Source organism: Xiphias gladius, chromosome 7, assembly GCF_016859285.1.
Source record: "Xiphias gladius isolate SHS-SW01 ecotype Sanya breed wild chromosome 7, ASM1685928v1, whole genome shotgun sequence".
Taxonomy (NCBI): Eukaryota; Metazoa; Chordata; class Actinopteri; order Istiophoriformes; family Xiphiidae; genus Xiphias; species Xiphias gladius.
The window spans coordinates 9834066-9855152 of record NC_053406.1 but is presented as its reverse complement, the minus strand read 5'-3'; the positions used below and the strand labels follow the sequence as shown (position 1 = coordinate 9855152).

Below are 21087 nucleotides of genomic sequence, written 5' to 3'. Positions count from 1 at the left end.
TGTTTTTCAACCATTGAGCATGCAATATCTTGTGAGGTTTGAGGTTTTGTGAAGAGGAAGACAGTGATATTAACAGTTTAATGAGTTCATTGTGGTTCACGCGCACTGACACACAGGCCAAACGCTCCACAGAGTTCCTTTGAAAAGGAACAGGTTTGTCCTGTAAAGCCAACCTGCCTTCTGAATAAATGAACGCTGTCACGGGGTCAAATAGAGTTCACTTTGACATCCATCACTGCAATATAAATGAGTGCCAACCACAATTATGAATTATAACACTTCATTATAGTCATGATGTCTGTGAATATAAATAGGTGTGTTGTTTTAAAAGTTGCACGCAGGGATGGCTAAATTTTAGATCTAATTAAGTTAATTATTTTTAGATTGTTTACCTAAACTAGGGCTCATTTTACGTCTGATTTTCTTATCTGCGTGCTCCCATTCTGTCATATAAAATTATATCACTTTTAATTTTCTTGTTTTTGCCACATAGCCACTGTATATTTTCCAGTGAATTTAAAACCTTAACACGATCCCTACCTTCTTAAAAAAAAGCATTTGCAAACAACTGTATTCTACCAACTTCCAAGAAAAGACTTGCATAAAACAATAAAGTTCAAAAGGTGATACATTTTTGAGAGATTATTTCCAGGAGGAGACTTTGATGTCTTTCTTTGAGTGTTAGGTGATTGACAGCGAGGAGAATGAAATGTTATGCACAAGCTGATATGAAAAAACTTTATTCTAGCACAGTTTAATAATGATACAACTAAATAAAACTGGCATAACCAAATTCGGTAATGTGATGGATTATCTTCATGGAGTTATTTACAAGTCTACAGAAGGTATTTTAATACTGTACAACAAGAATGAACTATGATATGTCTAACTATTCTGTGTGCTGACTGTGATATCCTCTGAGCGTGTCAGTGTGTGTTTCTATAATAACTGTTGTTTACTGTGCCTTACAACTGTGTGAAAATTGCCATGCAAATATGCACTCACATGATTACAGATTCTGTTCTTGTGGTAGTGTTACTACATTTTGCTAATTTAAGATGTATTTTCCTATGAAAAACGTTTGTTTTGGTCGCAAAACCAAAGATAAACATTTTATGTGTTCACAAGTCATTCTTATGGTTAGGAAGAGAGAGTGGTTTAAAGAAGTCTTGAGGGTTCAGTTGTTTTGTATGAAAGGAGTCCATGGTCATGTTTTTTCATATTATGATGATAATTTCTTACTATCATACAAAGCTTCTCATATAGTGTGATATAATATAATGTGTGGGGGGGTGGGGGAAAAGTGGGAAAGGAAAAAGCTACAAAGTAAAATAATGCAAATGCAGTACTCTTCTCATGGGATTTTATAAGATCATTCCAGTTTAATTCAGCCACCCCAAATGTTGGTAATAGTCCCTCATTGTGCAGAAAAACTGTGTTTTCGCACAACTACAACAAGTACAATAAGTCTACGCTGAACCAGGAAGTCAATCTATAAACTGTACTGGGTGCCCACAATGGACCATTTTACGTATTTTATTTTTGTCAGCTTTTTTTTCTCTCAAATTAGTTTACCTAACCTGGGGATTGTTTAAAACCTGCATGATGGTCAAACTCCTTGTGTTTTTTGCCACATTTGAAGTCTCTTTTTGTGTGATTTTGCTGCATTCCCAGATCGCTGTAATTAATTTGGTGAGTATAATTTTATTTCCTATAGAAAAGATGGCCAAGCTTATGAAAATAAGAAAAAATAACTAAACAAGACCCCCACTGTGAACCGCAATTATCCTTTAAGAGTTGAACTGATCATTGAATCACTGTATATCAGTGTTTGCAATTTATTTCTAAATTTGGGTCTTACCATTGTCTAGAATAAAATCTAGGAATTCCTTTTAAGGGAGGGATTCCCTCTAAACTGAACTCCCATGAACCCAGTCAGGTATTCTGGATTTAGGTTGCCCACACAGCCTCTGCGTCATCACGCACCTAAGGCGTGACGACTGATGAAATACAAGGAAGATATGCGTCACAGTGAAAGGACCAGAGAGATGAGTGTGATGCGTGCAGCTGATGACTCTTGCATTGGAAACCCCTTTCACTATATGGCAAGTCACGAACGCATTTAAGTCTTTTTTTCACCCTAACGCTGTGAAGGGAGTCCTTTGAGCTGTGCTTCGGCAGGGTAGAAGCCCAATGGCATGGGTAACACCACGTCATACGCACACATACAGTACACACATGCACTACCAGCCATCATGAGGCAACCACGATTCTGGTCTCCTGAGAAAAAATAGAGAGAGAGGGAAAGAGGAGAGAAAAGAAAGAGAGTCAGTGAGACAGGGAGTCAATGCATGTGTGTGACTGTGAGTGAACTGGCTGTGAGACATAATTACTGCAGATTAGTGAAGCCACACTGAGAACCTGAGTCGGAGCCGTCTGCACCCAGAGACAATGACCTCTGGGAGAGAGTCACTCACACGACACACACACACACACACACGCACACACACGCACACACGCACGTACGCACACAGACACATACATACATACACACACGCACACACACGCACACACACGCACACACACGCACACACACGCACACACACGCACACACACGCACACACACGCACACACACGCACACACACGCACACACACGCACACACACGCACACACACGCACACACACGCACACACACGCACACACACGCACACACACGCACACACACGCACACACACGCACACACACGCACACACACGCACACACACGCACACACACGCACACACACGCACACACACGCACACACACGCACACACACGCACACACACGCACACACACGCACACACACGCACACACACGCACACACACGCACACACACGCACACACACGCACACACACGCACACACACGCACACACACGCACACACACGCACACACACGCACACACACGCACACACACGCACACACACGCACACACACGCACACACACGCACACACACGCACACACACGCACACACACGCACACACACGCACACACACGCACACACACGCACACACACGCACACACACGCACACACACGCACACACACGCACACACACGCACACACACGCACACACACGCACACACACGCACACACACGCACACACACGCACACACACGCACACACACGCACACACACGCACACACACGCACACACACGCACACACACGCACACACACGCACACACACGCACACACACGCACACACACGCACACACACGCACACACACGCACACACACGCACACACACGCACACACACGCACACACACGCACACACACGCACACACACGCACACACACGCACACACACGCACACACACGCACACACACGCACACACACGCACACACACGCACACACACGCACACACACGCACACACACGCACACACACGCACACACACGCACACACACGCACACACACGCACACACACGCACACACACGCACACACACGCACACACACGCACACACACGCACACACACGCACACACACGCACACACACGCACACACACGCACACACACGCACACACACGCACACACACGCACACACACGCACACACACGCACACACACGCACACACACGCACACACACGCACACACACGCACACACACGCACACACACGCACACACACGCACACACACGCACACACACGCACACACACGCACACACACGCACACACACGCACACACACGCACACACACGCACACACACGCACACACACGCACACACACGCACACACACGCACACACACGCACACACACGCACACACACGCACACACACGCACACACACGCACACACACGCACACACACGCACACACACGCACACACACGCACACACACGCACACACACGCACACACACGCACACACACGCACACACACGCACACACACGCACACACACGCACACACACGCACACACACGCACACACACGCACACACACGCACACACACGCACACACACGCACACACACGCACACACACGCACACACACGCACACACACGCACACACACGCACACACACGCACACACACGCACACACACGCACACACGTTTCTGAAACTGAGATATGTTATCAAGACCAAAGTTTTCAGTTTTCCGAACATCTGTAGTCTGTTTCACAAAAAACACTGCTTATACACAGATTGAAAATGGAGATGGATGTGTTAGTCCTACAGGGCTATTACATGCACATGAGAGGGCCCATTTGTTTTCATTGGTGAAATGTGTCAAAATTAACAGCAAATTGAAGCCTGCATGCTTTGGTTCATCTTTTCATGATGATATTAATAATAAAACTTTATTATTTTTTATGTAGCATATTTCATACAAAAAGATTCAATCGGATGTGCTTTAAAAAAACAATATTACAAAATAGACAAGTGACATTTAATACTGTGGTTGAGGTAAAATATAGTAAAAGTTTCTAGTTAAAAGCAAGTTTGAAAAGATGATTTTCAAGTGTTCTGTCAAAAATTGATCTACAGGAAGACTGTTACGGAGTCTATGGTTCTTTGGACTAAATGCAGCATCATTGCAGATTTAAGTCCGGGACAGAGGAATAGTTCATGTCAGCAAAGTGGAGTGATCTGTTGCAAACAAAAACTGTGAGGAGGTGACTGATCTAGTATAGAGATATGTATCATCTGTGTAAAAGTGGAGAGAGATGCCATATTTGCAGATTATATAACCTTGTGGCAACATGTTCAGACAGAAAAGAATAGGACCCCTGACTGAACCCTGGGGAACACCACGAAAAAGCTTTACTCTTTCTGAGTAAACTCCCCAAGGGAAACCAAGTAATCTCAACCTTTTGTATAAGACTTAAACCAATGTACAACTGTACAGAGCCCAGCCCTTGTTTCAAAACTTTCTATAAGCCCAATACAACCTTTACATATCAACTTCTATCTTCTCTCACATTGTTACCTTGAAAGGGAAAAGAGCCACCTTTGTTGCATTATTAAAAGACTGAATTTTGTTTTTATTAAGATGAAGGATAGCCTGATAATCGTAAAAGATACACTGAATATAAGCAAAAGGACACTTAGTGCAGTGAAACAGTGTATAAACACTCATGTTGCAGGTGCAGTAGACAGTTCTGGGAAGATGATGTGCTTGTTTGACAGAACAAAGAACTTCCAGCCTTCTATTGTCACTCACTTCTTCCTCTCTTCCTATGAAAGACTTACAACCAACAAAGAATGCAGATTTTTTCTTTTGTTTCTACAGAAAGTCCTTTTAATTTCCTCCTCATTACTTTGTGAGTGTGTGTGTGTGTGAGTGTGTGTGTGTGTGTGTGTGTGTGTGTGTGTGTGTGTGTGTGTGTGTGTGTGTGTGTGTGTGTGTGTGTGTGTGTGTGTGTGAATGTACTTGTTCTTATATCCCGGTGGGGACTTTAGCCTGAAAACATACTGACCCATGGGGAATCATATCACATCAAAAAAGGAGGTCCCCATGGGTAGAGACAAATTTTTTGAGGGTTAAGACTTGGTTTTAGGGTTCAGGTTAGAATTAGGTTTAGGTCAGGGTTGGGTTCAAGCATTTATTTGTGAAGGTTAAGGTTAGTGTAAAGGGCTAGGGAATGCATTGTGTCAATTAGTGTCACCACGATAGTGGAACAAGTCTGAGTGTGTGTGTGTGTGTGTGTGTGTGTGTGTGTGTGTGTGTGTGTGTGTGTGTGTGTGTGTGTGTGTGTGTGTGTGTGTGTGTGTGTGCATGTGTTTGAGAGTGCGCATGTGTGCATGTGTGTCTGGGCAGCTCTCCAGTCTGTCATCTCAATCTGATCTCTATCACCCACGGCTGTCTGGCTGGAGTTATCTAGCCAGAGGACCACCCCTGCTGAAGGGAAAAAGAGTGCAATGCCAGAGCACCATCCTGCCTGCATTTTTAAATCCGCCTTCCCACTTCCTCTTTTTCGTTCATCATTAACTACCACCTGCCCAACTCTCCTCAGCTCTTCAGCCTTTCACACTATATTTTATATTTTTATCACCTCAACTCCTTTTTCATTCAAACAATACTTGCTGAGAGTTTTATGGGACGATCGATATCACTCTCATATCAGTTAGTTAGATACAAAGCTATAGCCCAGAGACGTTAGATTAGTGTAGCAAAAAATTTGGAAACGGGGAAGCTTAGTAATTGACATTTTATATCTTGTTTGTTTAATCCTTGCAAAAACCAGTGTAAAAACATCATGTTGCTTTTTACAGGGTGTTGTGTGCTGGACTATTTGGGCTTTACCTTTTGACAGAACCAGACTTGCTTTTACCCCCTGCTCCCACTCACTATGCTAAGATAAGCATACTATCTCCTGGTTGTAACCGATAACTATAAATAAGCACATTTCACGTATAATCTCAACCAATCATGAGAAATTATCAGAACATCAATTAAAAGTTAAGAAAAGCAGATTGAAACTTTGCATTTAAGTCAATACTGTATCAATTATATAATATATACAAGTATTTCTATCTGTGCACAGATAGAAATGTGAGTTATTTGTATATAGTATAGTGAGTGAATTTTTTTGGGTTTATTTTTTCAAAATATTCTGATATATACAGAATACATACATGTACATTTACATTTATTTTTACTGCTGGTCAAAAGTTGTAGAACACTTCAATTTTTCCAGTTGTTACTGAAATTTACATATTATAATGTCTCAGTTTACTCTGAAATTAAAGCATAGAACAGATAAATAACAAAGACTTTTAAAAAAGGGATCATGGAATCTTAAATCCTAAATTTAATCACACTGTTTGACTCATCCAGCAGCTGAGCACACATGTGATCTTCTTATACAATGGAAATGAAATATTGTTCAGAAAGTTCGTCCCAAAACTGCTGCAGAAGTTCCCACAAATGTGTTGCACTTGTGGTTTGCTTTGCTTTCATCTTCTGTCCATTTCATCTCAAGCCAGTTCCATGGTCTGGTTCTTTTCTTCCAGTGTTTTGGGTCATTATCTTGCTGTAGGATGAACCCCTGACCAACCAGTCTGTCTTCCTTTGTTACTTGCCTTTTTCTCACCATTCTGATAGCAATATACAGCCCTACTTCCTGCGGTACAGTCCTGTCCTAATAAGGCATCAGAGGGTGTAGTAACACAGTCTGTTGCAACACGAACAGACAGAGGGTTTGTAAGTACTCATCAGAAGTTGGGGAAACTGTAGGAACTGTTTGCATTAACTTTCAAGGCTTCATTTACTTCCACTGCTGCTAAAAAGTTGTAAGTTAACCAGTTTGTTAATCCCTGAAAAAGGACTGTTTTCTATTAAATTTACATGATTTTTCAGTTTTTGGTGACATAAACTTTTTTTTTTTTTTTTTTTTACCTTCGGCAGATAACACTTACCTTTGTACCATTTAAGTTTTTTCACTGGACTTGTCCTGCTGAAATTTCAATAAAAAGTGGAAAAATGGGAGTGTTATAAACCTTTGACTGGTATTGTAGTAGATCTACATACAGTACATACTCTATATTGATACACGTGAATTATACATGCATAGATTTTTTAATTTTTTGGTTCTGTTTGGTTTTCATGCATACAATACATCTTGAAGTCTGGTCAGGAAATATATATGTAGAGTTCATAGCATTTGTCGTTTGATCCTTGGACATAGCATCAATCTTGAGCAGATCTCTCTCTCACCACCTTATTTATCCATGTCGTCATGCTCAATGTCCAAGCAAAGAATAAAAAAATACTCAAGATTCTGGACAGCCCTATGGTTATTAAAGTAAGTTCAATTCTAGACCTCACAGCTAATGGAAAAATGGATAAACCAAAACAAGGCTCATGTCGCTATTGGCCCACCCTTTGTGTCAGTGTTGATGGTTCCTTCCTCACTTCCTTGCTATGAGATAAGGAGTTGGTCCGGCCCTTTGGAGGGGCGTGTGTCTTAATCAAGATCACTCTGAAAAGAAACACAAGCAGAGTTAACAAATTAGACTTGGCAGAGGCCAGGGGGGAGTTTATTAGGATTGGGATCTTGGAGGGCGTACAGGGATATGGCTGCCTCCTTATATACAAAATTATCATTTAATTTTGCTACTCATATTGTTTTGTCTGTTGTTGACTTTGGTGGGGCTGCCATCATTCAGGCGTAGCATTTCCTTTCTTAATACAGTAAGAAAAAACGTAGAAGGGAGGGAAAAGACAAATTTCTTTCCTCATGAACAAATGGGTTCAGGCTTGAGTTAACATACATCCTTCGGTTTCTCCATACTTGCCTATCTATACCTGTCTAATCCATTCTTTGTAGTTAACGTCTGGCAAATCAACCTTTAATTCATCCCAGGCTACAATTCAAAATCAGATTATAATCCTTTGCTCATTAAATTAACCAATGAAAGCTGAACTTGACAGTGTCAGACTAATCTTTTGCATGGCTAAGCAAGGTGTTTGTATTTGAGCTGTCCTAGATCCATTTTCCCCTCGGTAATGCTCAATGCATATCGTAGTTCATTAACACATACAACTACACACACATAAGAAAGAGCTGACATCACATACATATACAGATGTGAGCGCTGGCTTTCACACACACAACACACACACACACACACACACACACACACACACACACACACACACACACACACACACACACACACACACACACACACACACACACACACACACAATACCCCCCTAGGCCAGCTATGAATGCATTATGTGTACCAGAAAGTGCACATTAACACATCTTTAAAACCTGACATTTATATCACTCCCTCTCAGGACTCCGCCTCTCAAAATGTTTTGCTATATTGGCTGTGGTGTTGTTGGCTCCATTTGAATCCCCAGCTATTAATTAGGCATTTGTTTTGAATCTTTCTCTTGATTTTGCCCCGTTGTTTCTTTCCCCACATTTGCATGTGAAGCGCAGGCACGCCTAGCCATTAAAACTATCTCAGGGCTCTTGGGGAGAACTACACATCAATGACACATGAAAAAGTGCGACGGAGAGAAAGCAAAAGAGAGACGACAGATTATCAAAGCCACATTCCTTAGAGGTTAAGAGGAGGAGCGACATATTGATAAATGTCTTGTTATTGCTAATGCATAATCTCAGAGAACTAATAGGAAACATACAAAGACACATCAATATCATCTCAATAGAAATTTTATTTGTGGGTGTGATTTTCTGGTGTAACGTTGAACACGCTGCGACTAATACATCATTTCCAACGTCTGTGTTAAAGTAGGACACTAGCTGTGAGACTAAAGATACAGCGTTGTATAAATAAAGCTCATGACATGCTGCCAACTTTAGATTCCCACTCATCAGCTGAAGTCGTGAAAGGTCCCTGAGATCCAGCCTACAAACACTCGCTCATGCTGCAAACAGAACTACTGTGACGTATTCACCACACATGTCTGAGCATGTATACACACTGAAAACTACACACATCACCTGTGTGTGTGTGTGTTGTCCCTATGTGTGTGTGTGTGTGTGTGTGTGGGGCTCCCGTGTTGCCTTGACAACCTGCTGCTGTTTCCCTTTTTGTTTGCCCTTGGAGCTGAGAGCGGACTCACACCAACGCAGGAGCAGGAATCGGAACAGAGGGAGGACGGAGACCGAGATCGACCTGGGCTATTTATCTCACCTCTCGAGTGAACGTCGCCCACGGCTCTCCCACCTGCTCTCACCTGTCAAGCAGCAAATGTAGGCTGATCATGCTGATATGTCTACTGGGAGGGAAGAGGGAAACGTGTCTCATCTGTGAACTACGTGTTCTCAGAAAGTGGTTGAACTGCTAAACAGTATGCAACATAAAGAGCAGGTTTGAGGTCAGCCCTTGTATCTGGCTTTGGCTTAAAGTAAAAATGAGATACTTTCAAGGAATAGTGTAACATTTGACACCACTCTCACAACTATCAAGTAAACATAACAGCAGAGACAGCAGCCACTTAACTTAGCTTAGCTTAAAGACTGGAAACATGGGAAAGCAGCTAGCCTGGCTCTGTCGGAAGGTAACAGCACCTCAAGCTCACTAAATAACATGAACCCGTACAAAAACTGAAGTATAAGAACAACAAGGGACAGTTTTACTGGGTTTTATGTGCCACATTATTTCTTGGCTGATAGCAGCGACTTCTCTGATGCTTTCCTGGCAAGCTCATGGTTCTGACAAGACTCTCCCCTTAAAACCACAACTTCTCATGTGTACACTTCAGTTTCCATGTGAACTAAACAAATAAGATTTTAACGTATTAATTAGTTAATTTTATTACCTTCTGACAGATCAAAGCTAGCTGTGTCCCCCTGTTTCAAGTCTTTGTGCTAAGCTATGCTAACTGGCTGCTGGCTGTAGCCTTATGTTTACCGCACAGGCTTAAAGGTGGTATCAATCCTCTCATCTAATTCCTGGAAAGAAAGTGATTAGGCAAATTGCCTAAAATGTCTGACTCTTGCTCAAGATCCATGTCCCCCAGAGGTCAGGGTCAGCTACAAAACAGTTACCATGAAACTGATGTGGATATGCTGTTCTGGGCCTGAAACATCTAGTTCAAGGGCAAGAGAAGGACAGACAAAAGAAAAGAAAAGACAATGGAGCAGAGCTGGGCTGTGTTATCTCTCGCTACATTACAGTCACTACCTGGCTTATGTGTATAGTTGTTTCTCTGGGCATGTATATTGAGAGAAGTGTTGCTCCAGATGTTAGAACAGATGCAAGAATTTCAAACAAGAGAAGAAAAGAATCATATTATTAAGGACTAAATGGGCAATCTGTTGTCTTGTAACACAATCTAATCTTATCTACTATACCAGTAATGTTTTAGGTAACTAAATTCTCCAACAGGAACTTTACTGGAAGTAATGTCGTGATTCGTACATTTGACTAGTTATCCACATCAACATGTAAAATACACCTCAAAATAACAAAAGAGACCTACAAAAGTCAAGTATCGTCAGTATCTATTACAGCATCAGTGTTTTATTGTTTCATTGTCATTGTAATGTAAGAAATTTATTTCAAAGGTACAAAGACCTTCTGCCTTTACAACAGGCTATGCAGTGAGGAAAATTTTTATCCTGCCCATCATGCTGCTTTCCGCTGTACCTCACAAACCTCATCCTACCGAGCAGTTGTGTTTGTGTCAGTCAGCATCAGTTGGCTAGTGAGTACAAACAACTTAAGATTGACTCACTGAAAATGACCTGAAATACCCACCATTCCCCACAACGGAAAAGCAGATTCAGTTTGGAATAGAGACAGAGCAGAGCAGGTAAACCTGCCTCCAGTGAATACAGGGATCTGTTCCTCGAAGTCTGGTATTTCTCTCCCTCCATTTCCCTCGTTTAGGGTGTGTGTAGGATATTTACCAGAGTACCAGACACTGTAGCTCTGAAGGCTCCCAATACCCTGTAAACCCCCCTTTTAGCACCTCGTCAAACTACAGCGTGCGTGCACATGTGTGCAGTTCAATCAGGCGGGACATTGTGACTGCCAAGACAATATCAGATGATTGGGGACCATGACGCCCACAAGGCTTGTTGCCAAGGTTACAAGAGAAAAGAAATAACAACAAACATTTACTAAACAGACTACAGACAAATGACAGACCCAGGCTGTCAAAGCTTTATTGGCTTCCTTTCTTTGCAAGTTACAGTAACAACCTTTGGTTTCAGCTAACACTGATAGAGTCAGTGACAGAATCTTAAGCTACATTAAATTGGTACATTACTGGTACATTACTGGTACACTAACAACTTTTTTTCCAATGGGGAAGATGTTGATCTTGGTTAATTATTGCATCCTGTCTCATGCATTAAGTCATCATTGACTGTCTCAAGTCAACCAAGCCCATGATGTTTTCCAAACCACAACGTCTGTGCTCTGAGTTTCCTTGTTGTTAATCACGCTTTGTTGCCAGGAATAGATACTATACGGAGAATAAACGTAATACAGAGACATCCTTTTTTTTACAAAATATATTCATTATAAACTTTTCATTGTTATATGGCAGCATTACCTTTTCTACAAAGCATATGACCTAATGCCAATTGGTTGCATATGAATTTAATTCTTAGGAAACAAGGTTGACATTTTTACTAATAATTACTGATTGATCCGTGATTATTTTTTCCGAAGCCAGATGAGTCATGTTCAGATGTCTTGTTTTGTCAGACCAACAGTCAATTCCCCAAAGATATTCACTTTACTATCATTGAAGACCAGAAAATATACACATTTGAGAAGCTGGAACCAGAAGATTTTGGCATTGTCTACTCAAAATAGTTAATCGATTATCAACATAGCTGCTGATTAATTTTTTGTCAATCAACTAATTTATTTATCAGCTAAATGTTGCAGCTCTAGCTGACATCAGTGTTCAAACCTGTAACTTCTCATAAATACTGCAGGCCCTTATTATCACAGTTCCTGTCTCCACATTTTGGTTTGATGCTCGACTGTCTCGGAGCATTCAGTGTTTAAAGACATAAGTGAAGGAGGAATGATCTATTGTAGCGCTCAGAGAGACCGCATTTTTCAGGTGTGATTTGTGTTTTTTTGTACAACATTTTAAATCAGAAAGAAATCTGTTAATAGAGCATGAATTGTCATCTAAAATATCTACCAGGGAGGTTGTGAGAGGACCCTCACCACTGATATAGTTAAAGTTGTTTAGAAAAGAACAAAACAACCTTTTTATCTCCACTCTTTAGAGTGGATCAGAGGTCTGGCATGAACAATATGAATCTAAAAACAACCACCATCTGGACAGATACCATTTTGTCCTCTTGTCTGCTTTAGAACAAAGAGTGTCTGGAGAGGGTGAAAGTCAATCAGAAGTCATAAAACTATGATTGAAAAACTGGCAACCAAAGAAATACAGTTATGTGTTTACCATTATTATTACCCTGAATCTTAAACCTCATTCTACACCAAGTACCTCTATTTAGCTAGCTTTTCCCAAAATTGGGCTGACCCACATATGAGCCCTTTACCAAATCTGATGACCTAGCCATTCATACAAGACTTGGGGCACTTAGGGGAAGGGGGCACGAACCACAGAGCGAGTGACACAGATGGGCAGTCATTATTTACAAGCACTGAAATTTGCACAAATTATATTATTTCTGGAGAAATATTTGGGATTTAATTCTCTATCCTATCTATATATCTATAAGACACAAAAGCCCACAGTGTCAAATCTCACACAAACTAACCAGGGTAACTGGTGTATTTACTTGGTTTCTTCTATACATGCTGTGTAATGAAAAAGTAATGCAAGTATTCTTTGGGATGCTGACTGATGATGAGCGCAAGAACACTATATTGTAGCTGATTGAAGTATTATTAACAGGGCAGCAATATAATGTAATGTAATATTTGAAATGTGTTGAATAATCCACTTAAGAGATGAAAAAGCTGTAAATTAGCCAATTTGAAGCTGTAGAAATGAGATGTAAGCAATTGTGACAAATGTGCAAAGAAGGCATACTTCAAGTGCTGAATAGCTTCAATTCATCATGTGGCAGGAGCTAGAGCACTGGTGAGAAAAATTAAATGTGTTGAAAATTCATCTGTTCAGAGCAGAATGGGAAAATCGTCTGAGGTCAGATTTTCTGGTCATTGGTGGAAAGTTTTGGCAATGTACGGTGGAGAAAAACAACACATGTAGTCACCTAGTAACACACATGCCTACAACCTGTGCTTTCCAGCATCTTCTTTAACCAAACAGTCAGTAGAAGACTGTTGTTGTTTAAGTCAGTTCTTAAGTCAGTCAGTTTACTAAAACAAATGCAGCCTTTTACACCGTTGGATCTATACATAAAAGGAAATCCACTTTGGCTCCAAATTGCAAAGAAGGGTACAGAGTTTGCAGGGCTGACTGCAGAGGGCTGGAATGCAGACCTGCTGTGGCTAGTTAGCCAGCCAGAGCTAAGCAGCATGCAGCACAGTAAATAAAGTGCAGTCTGTGCTGTTCTGTTATATGGTCTGTTCACTTCTGGTCTCCAGGATAATCAGGATGAATGGAGAGCAGCTGTTTTTTTTTTTTTTAGAGGGGTGTGGTGGTGGGGGGGGGTGTTGAGGGGGGCGGGGGGGTGCATGGAAGAGAACGAGATGTGCGAGAGTGAATTAGAGGAGTAACATTTTTACATGGGAAAAGAATGGGGATGAAATGAATGGAACAGGAACATGCCTGAGGCTACATGTAAAAAAAGAGCTGGCCTGATATGTAGGAGCTGCAGTGACATAGGAGGTAAAAAAGCCTAGGTGTACATAAAAGATATAACTAGAAGTCAGACGGATGTGGTTTCTGTTAAAGAGAATTTTTATGACTTTTCCTCTTTTAGGGATTCTCCAGGAGGAGGAGAGGCAACAGCCTGTGACACAAAGGTCAACACAGCAACCCTTGAAGTCGTGACTTGCCAAATGTAGTCATTCGCAGGGCTCCTGAGATCCCTGGGTATGTGACTCATCCTATGGCAGGAAGATGTGACGTACAGCACTAAACTGTGGATCACAGTTGTTTCAGGGTGCAGAGATCTAATTGGATTGTGTATTCCGTTCACTTCTTGTCTCCGTCTCTCTCTTTCTCTATCTATCATTCTCCCTTTTAAGGCAATCTCTCTGACCTTTTTTTTTAATGTCCCAGATCCCAAAGGCCCGTTCTCTCCATTCTGCCCATCACCAGTCTCTTTCGTTGTGATCCCTCTCTTTGAATTTCCCTCAGTATCTTAGTCTACAGTTCTCCCTCTTACTGCATGTGTGACTGGTGTCCCGTACAGGGAGGGAAGGGACAGCGGCAGCAGAGGAGATTGAGGGATGAAACGAGGGAGAAAAGAAAGTGGTGCAGAGGACGGAGGGAGGGAGGGATGAGTATCACAGACGTGCCACCAGGCTGTACACATTCCTCAAAGGCTGTGCATCCTGTTCTTTTGTCCCCACCTCCAAAAGGGCTCACACACCACGCTGCACGTACGCACGCCTCACACACTCTACAACCCATACCCCCACCCCCAAACCCCCCTCCTCCCACAATGGTGCCCACTCTTCCTCTAGCATACTCCCTATAGGACAGGAAATGATGACTTTTTCTTTCTTTCTTTTTTCTTCCTTACTTTTTTCTTCGTTCTGTTTATTCGTTGTTTTCTTTTGCACACTGCTTCCTGCACTACAGCCACCACCAACCTTTAGTTTTTGCCAGGGACAGCTGTTTTCTGTTTTGCCTGCATAGAGTACTGACCTGGATGATGGGGAAACATTGGTGTAAGGTTGACTTATATCTGACTAAAAATAGTTCAATTTTGTTTGTGACTTTTGCCGAAAAAATGTTTTCCAAATGGTGATTTTGGACAATTGAGAACATACAGCTTCTGTTTCTTTCTTTGAATAGTGAATTTGGACAGCATGACTTAATAAAGGCCCAGTTTCAAACCCCCGAAAAACTTTCTATTAAAGTTTCAAGGAAAGAAGATGCTACCTTCTTTTCCAACGACATGTAGACCTGTTACTTGTTGCTTGCTTTTTAAAACAAAGCACACAGAGTTTACGTGCCATGACATGTGCTTTATAAAGTAAAATTGCCAGTGTGGACACTGGTTCTTCCATGGAGCAGAGGTGCTAATGTTCCATTCAGGGACAGGAATAGGCTCTAACACATTTAGCCTCAGTTGCAGACTCTGATGGAGGAGCAGGACATACAAGTTCATTTATCATGTCATTTTGAGTTCCAACCCATTATATTAAGAAACACTGCATTACATAATGTGAAAATAGGATGGGTTCCCTATTCATAGCTAGCTGTCATTTGGCAACTGCTGGAATTTAGTCACTGTATAGTCTAATTGTTGGAGGTGTACACGCGTCTGAGTAAATAAGGGGTGGAGAAGATTTATAATGTTCTGGGTGTGAGAGATGCCAAGTGTCTAACGCAAACTAGATTGCCCATGTACTGAAAACGACTGAGTAATAATAAACATTCAAGACTGAACAAGTATTTGTGAAAAGCAAGTGTGTGTTTGTGTGTGTGTGTGTGTGTGTGTGTGTGTGTGAGAGAGCGTGTGTGCAAGAGCTATAATCCTTGAGGCCTTAGGGAGGTGCACACACATTCAGTCTTTTCCTGTTGCTTCCCATTAATTCCACCTGTATACACTGGGAATGAGCCCCTGCTGGCCCTAACCCTTCCTGCCACCTCCCTCTTTCCACTCCCCCCTGACTCTAAATCCCCAGATGTGGGCTTACTGAACACCCAGAGAGACCCGGCTGCTCTCTTCTACTGCTTGCTGTTCCTCCCCACCCATTGTGTCCTCAGCCACAGCTCCACATATCACAATTTGAATGGAGATAGGATGAGCATATTTATTCAAATCAACATTTGAATGGCCATTTAGCTGGAACATGTAAGACATCTACCACATGGCTGCTGAACTTTTGATAATGTTGCCATGGGAATGAGCACTGGCACAGCGCACACGGCTCACAGAGCTCAGGTGTTGCCAGCTGTGTGAGCCCATTTGCACTGCACACACACACACACACACACACACACACACACACACACACACACACACACACACACACACACTCCCACACACATGCACGTACACTCACACTCTGCAACATCATCATCATTTAAATGAAAGACAGGGTTGGGAAGGTCACTTTAAAAATATTTTCCAATCACAGCTGTGATTTAATTCGTAATATAACCAAATTACCAGTGTGGTCTGATTCCTCTCAGCCTTTTTCAGTTTACTTCGTCATATTTCAGGTATAAATGTATGGGTAATGAGAAATTAAATCTTTTTAAGATATAACTACATGCCAGTTTTCCTCTATGAAAATCAAAATAATCAGTTTCCATTTTTAGCAAACATAAATGAATTATGGTTGTTTGCTTTTATATTCAGTAGATATACTGAAAATATTGACAAGGTCCCTGGTACTACACAACCCACATTATGTCAGAAATCAAAAGAATCTGAAAGTGATAACCATAAAACACCACACTGAACCCCATGTATTAACTCTGCTTGTAGTGCCTAGGAACTGGCAGGTGTAACCGCATCCTTTTAGCAGCTACAGGAAGGTACTGCACTAACTACAGCTCTTTTCTGATAAAATAATGCAGGACAACTCGTATATATTCTGAAATATCTACCTTGATTTGATAAAAAGGCCTGGGTTGTCTATTTTACCATGTAGTGTGAGAAACAATTCGTGAAAATGCCTTTCAAAGTCTCTCTAGATTGGTTCTACACAACATCATTCATTAGATATGCTCCAGTGAACACAAAATACATAATAACTGCCCATTGCGTTATCCAACATGCAAAGTGGATACTGATGCCTAATATGGTGATGCCCTAAAAGAAGGAAGACAATGAGCTTTGAAATGTTATTTCTAACGTTACCTGTTTTTAAATCCCTTTTAATCTCAGACTTGTCCTGTTGGTTTATGACTCAGTGTTCACCAGACAAAACAGGAATGAGTGTTAGATTTATCAAGATGGGACTTGCAGATAAAAAGTCTATAGTCAAGGTATGAAAGTGATATCAGATTCCTAGTTTTTCAATATGACTGAAAGAAATGTCAAACCTTCCCTGTGAGGGAAATGTGCGAAGGTTGATGGTGTTTTCGCTGGTTACTAATAGGTGACTGGGCAGGTGTGGTCCTCCCACAGTACATTACAACCTTTTTAAATAATAGGAAGAACTAACAATTAAAAAACTAATATATAAAAATGACAGTCTCAGTCATAACCACGAGAGAGGAACTTTCCAGGTGAGTGAGAATTGAGATTGGATTCACATACGGCACATGAACTGGTGAATAATTGAGTTTGGACAAACAATCTGTTTTTTTTTTTTTTTTTTGCCGCTCTCATGTCTGAGCCATGACCGACTGTGAGAGGGGATCATGATGTTTTAACGTGTGCTTGTTAAGCCTAAATTATTAAGGCAGGATCCACAGCGCTGTGGCACGGCTAACCTTTTGAACTCAGCACAGACGAGCTTGCTTTGCATGCTTACTGGCATACATGCGCCTGCACGCACGCACGCTCCATATGGTACAATTAACCTTTTGAACCTATACAGACACACAGTCAGATGGATGCACATGAACATACACAGATACACACACGTAAACGCAGACTTTTACACGCAACCTTGTGTGAGAATGGTGAAGGATACTAAATAAGTTCTTGATTAGAATCCATCTTTCCTGTCTTTCTTCCTTGAAAGGCCACATTATACATGGTTTGACTGGAGAGAGCAGAGACTACCTGACTCTCACGCATTTGGAACGCTGTGTTCCTGGGAGGATATGTTTTGAGGATTCAGGCCCTTTCATTCATTGTACACCAATTAGCGACAACATTAAAAAAATATATTATATATATTTATATATATATATAAATACACATATGTATATTTATATTAAGATATATATATATTTATATACACACATATACTAGCATTCATTCAGTAAAATAAAGCAAACATACGTGTACTTGCTAGGATTATAATGAACAAACAAAATCACAAAAAAAATATTTAAACTGGCAACATTAACATTTTAAGAGCATAGGGTTTTAAAATTAACTTTAGAGCCAGAGACTAGCGATAACATTACCCTGCTAGTGTATTTTTTTTCCTACTTATTCCTTACAATATGTGTATACTGTATTGCAAATAAGGCTATGAAACCCTGATATTATAGCAACTGGTGGACTTAACCAGGCCTGTAAACCTGGGCACCAGGAATCCTTCAGTAGGTTTAACACTACAGATGTCTCCCAGCCCCATGACGGTGCAGACCAGAACTCCAAAAGGATTCATTCACTTGAATTTGAATCTTCCCACCTGCCTGGGCTCCTGCTAGGCCTATTCCGGAAGCCTCTTTGTCTCTCTGTCTCTCCCTGCCTCCTCCTCCTCCTCATCTCCGTCTCCTGCCCCCCTCCCTGCCGGACTCAAGTCCTCTGAACCACAATTAGATAAACAGGAGATGACAGCAGGACTGGTGGAGCACAGCCAGAGAGATAGATGACGCTAAAAGAGAGAGAGAGAGAGAGAGAGAGAGAGAGATGGAGTTGGACACACAAACTTTTTTTTGGACAACAGTGGATTTTTTATTTATTGATTTTTTTTCACACCTGCATTTGTTTGGTACTTTCATGCCTCATCATGACATGCTTGCCACAATCTGTGAGGGGAATACACCAGAAGGAAATATCAATTAATCTCAGGTGGCTCAAGAATTTTAGTAGTAATTTAGGTATCATTATATTAACCAATTCAATGCCATGTATTGACACAGGCATTGGTGTTACCTGCTATTTTTTAGTGGTTTCAGGTCGCAGTAACCAAGATTTAGCCCTTGTCTGAGGCCTTGGAAAATGTCCATGAAAAAGTTCCATCTTCAGTATTCACAGCAAAACTGCTCCACTGTGGTGAACGTTACCACCAAATCCTTTGACAGAAGATAAGTGAACATTTTGTATATCTGTTTGGCATGATAGCTGTCAGGTTGCACTACCACCTGTTAAGAAATAACACTTGCTGGCTGGAGGGACTTACAACTCTATACTGTACAGTTCCATTTCCTAAATCTTTTACAGCAGTAAGGGGATGAATAAAATGACAGCAAAAAAATGAGAGCACAAAAATAAGTGCTGGAAATATAATTAGAAAGTCATAAACCAAGGATGCAGAGATGGTAAAATAAGCCACTAAGTGGTCAGACTATTTAGCAAGAGACAGGTCATAAACTCTCTTGGACTTACTCGTGACAGTGTGCACGCGCCCATGCACAACTGTCTTCTTTCCATGGTCATGCAAAACGGTGCCTAAAGCTCGGCCTCAGGCAGCGTCTTAAAGGTCACGATCTCTATGCCGCTTTAGAAGGTCGCGCAAAGTTCATGACACAAGGCTGACCATATTTGGCGGCTGACGTTCTTAAAGGCTTAGAGCTGAAATTTGAAATGATTGAGAGGGCGGGAGAAAAAAAACAGTAACTGGAATGTTCATTGGTTGCAGCTGGGCATCGTTGGAGCAATATGGAACTCCGCTTAATGCAGGAAGTGTGTGTGTGTGTGTGTGTGTCTGTGTGTGTCTATGTATCTTTGTGCATGTGGGTCTGTGTGCATACATATGTGCATGCATGTCAGTGTGTTTATTTGCACATGCGTGTGAGAGAAAAGGACTGAAATATTTGGTTAATACGGACCAAAGCTTAGATATTTCCAGATACGTGTATATGTGTGTGTGTGTATGTGTGTGTGTAAAAAATAAACACATGTATGCAAGATCCAGCATGCATGCGTGTCTTCATGCATGCCAGCATGTATGTGAGTGACAGAGATATTAGAGCAACATGAAAAAGCTTAAACGGGAAGTATGGAGCTACAGTATGAAACCTGTGCTGAGAGTTTTTTGATGAGCAGATCAGAGAGGCAGAGAGCAGCTGAACAGAGCAAAAAGCAGAGACTCTTAGAAGCAACTGAATGATTAATTTTGATATATAATCACTATAAAATACTGAAATTTAAATACAACTTAAATCTGGGCATGAAATATTTTACTTTGAAAATCATCGCTATTAAAAATGTGGTTTGAATACATCTTTTTTTTTTTTTTAATTTTTCAGCACATAATCTAAAATTGTGCAATTTCAAAAACTTGATTGTATTGAACTTCAAGCCTTTAAGATGAAAAATTCAAACTTTAGCATCCAGGGCACAGCGGATAATCAAGCCAGTTACATAATCAAAGAAAGACGAGTTTAGAATAGAGAACTCTGGGGAAAAAAAAAAAAAAAAAGGAAAACAGTACACTTTCAAAAATTGCAAAACTTAAAATGACCATCTGGAAATTTTAGAGAGGTGAATTCAAACCACATGAATCTAGACAGATGGTTATTAAAGTAAAAGTGTCTTAAATTCAGTGGTATTTAATTTCAACATTATGTACCCAGCAGTGGTTAAATTTGGCGTTCAGCTGTTTATAAAAATTCCAGTTTTTATGGCCTTCCTTTAATTCCATGGGAGCACTAAAGAAACAGCTGAAAACAACTGGAAAGATCAAAT

General features: G+C 41.1%; 1 long non-coding RNA gene across 1 annotated transcript; it reads right to left on the bottom strand.

The window, feature by feature from the left end:
* Positions 1-19150: 19150 nt before the first annotated feature.
* On the bottom strand, positions 19151-19946 carry LOC120792439. The gene is made up of 3 exons (XR_005707811.1): positions 19786-19946; positions 19333-19472; positions 19151-19205 (listed from the first exon to the last, which is right to left on the bottom strand). It is a non-coding gene; the product is annotated as an uncharacterized LOC120792439 (long non-coding RNA).
* Between the last annotated feature and the right edge of the window lie 1141 nt (positions 19947-21087).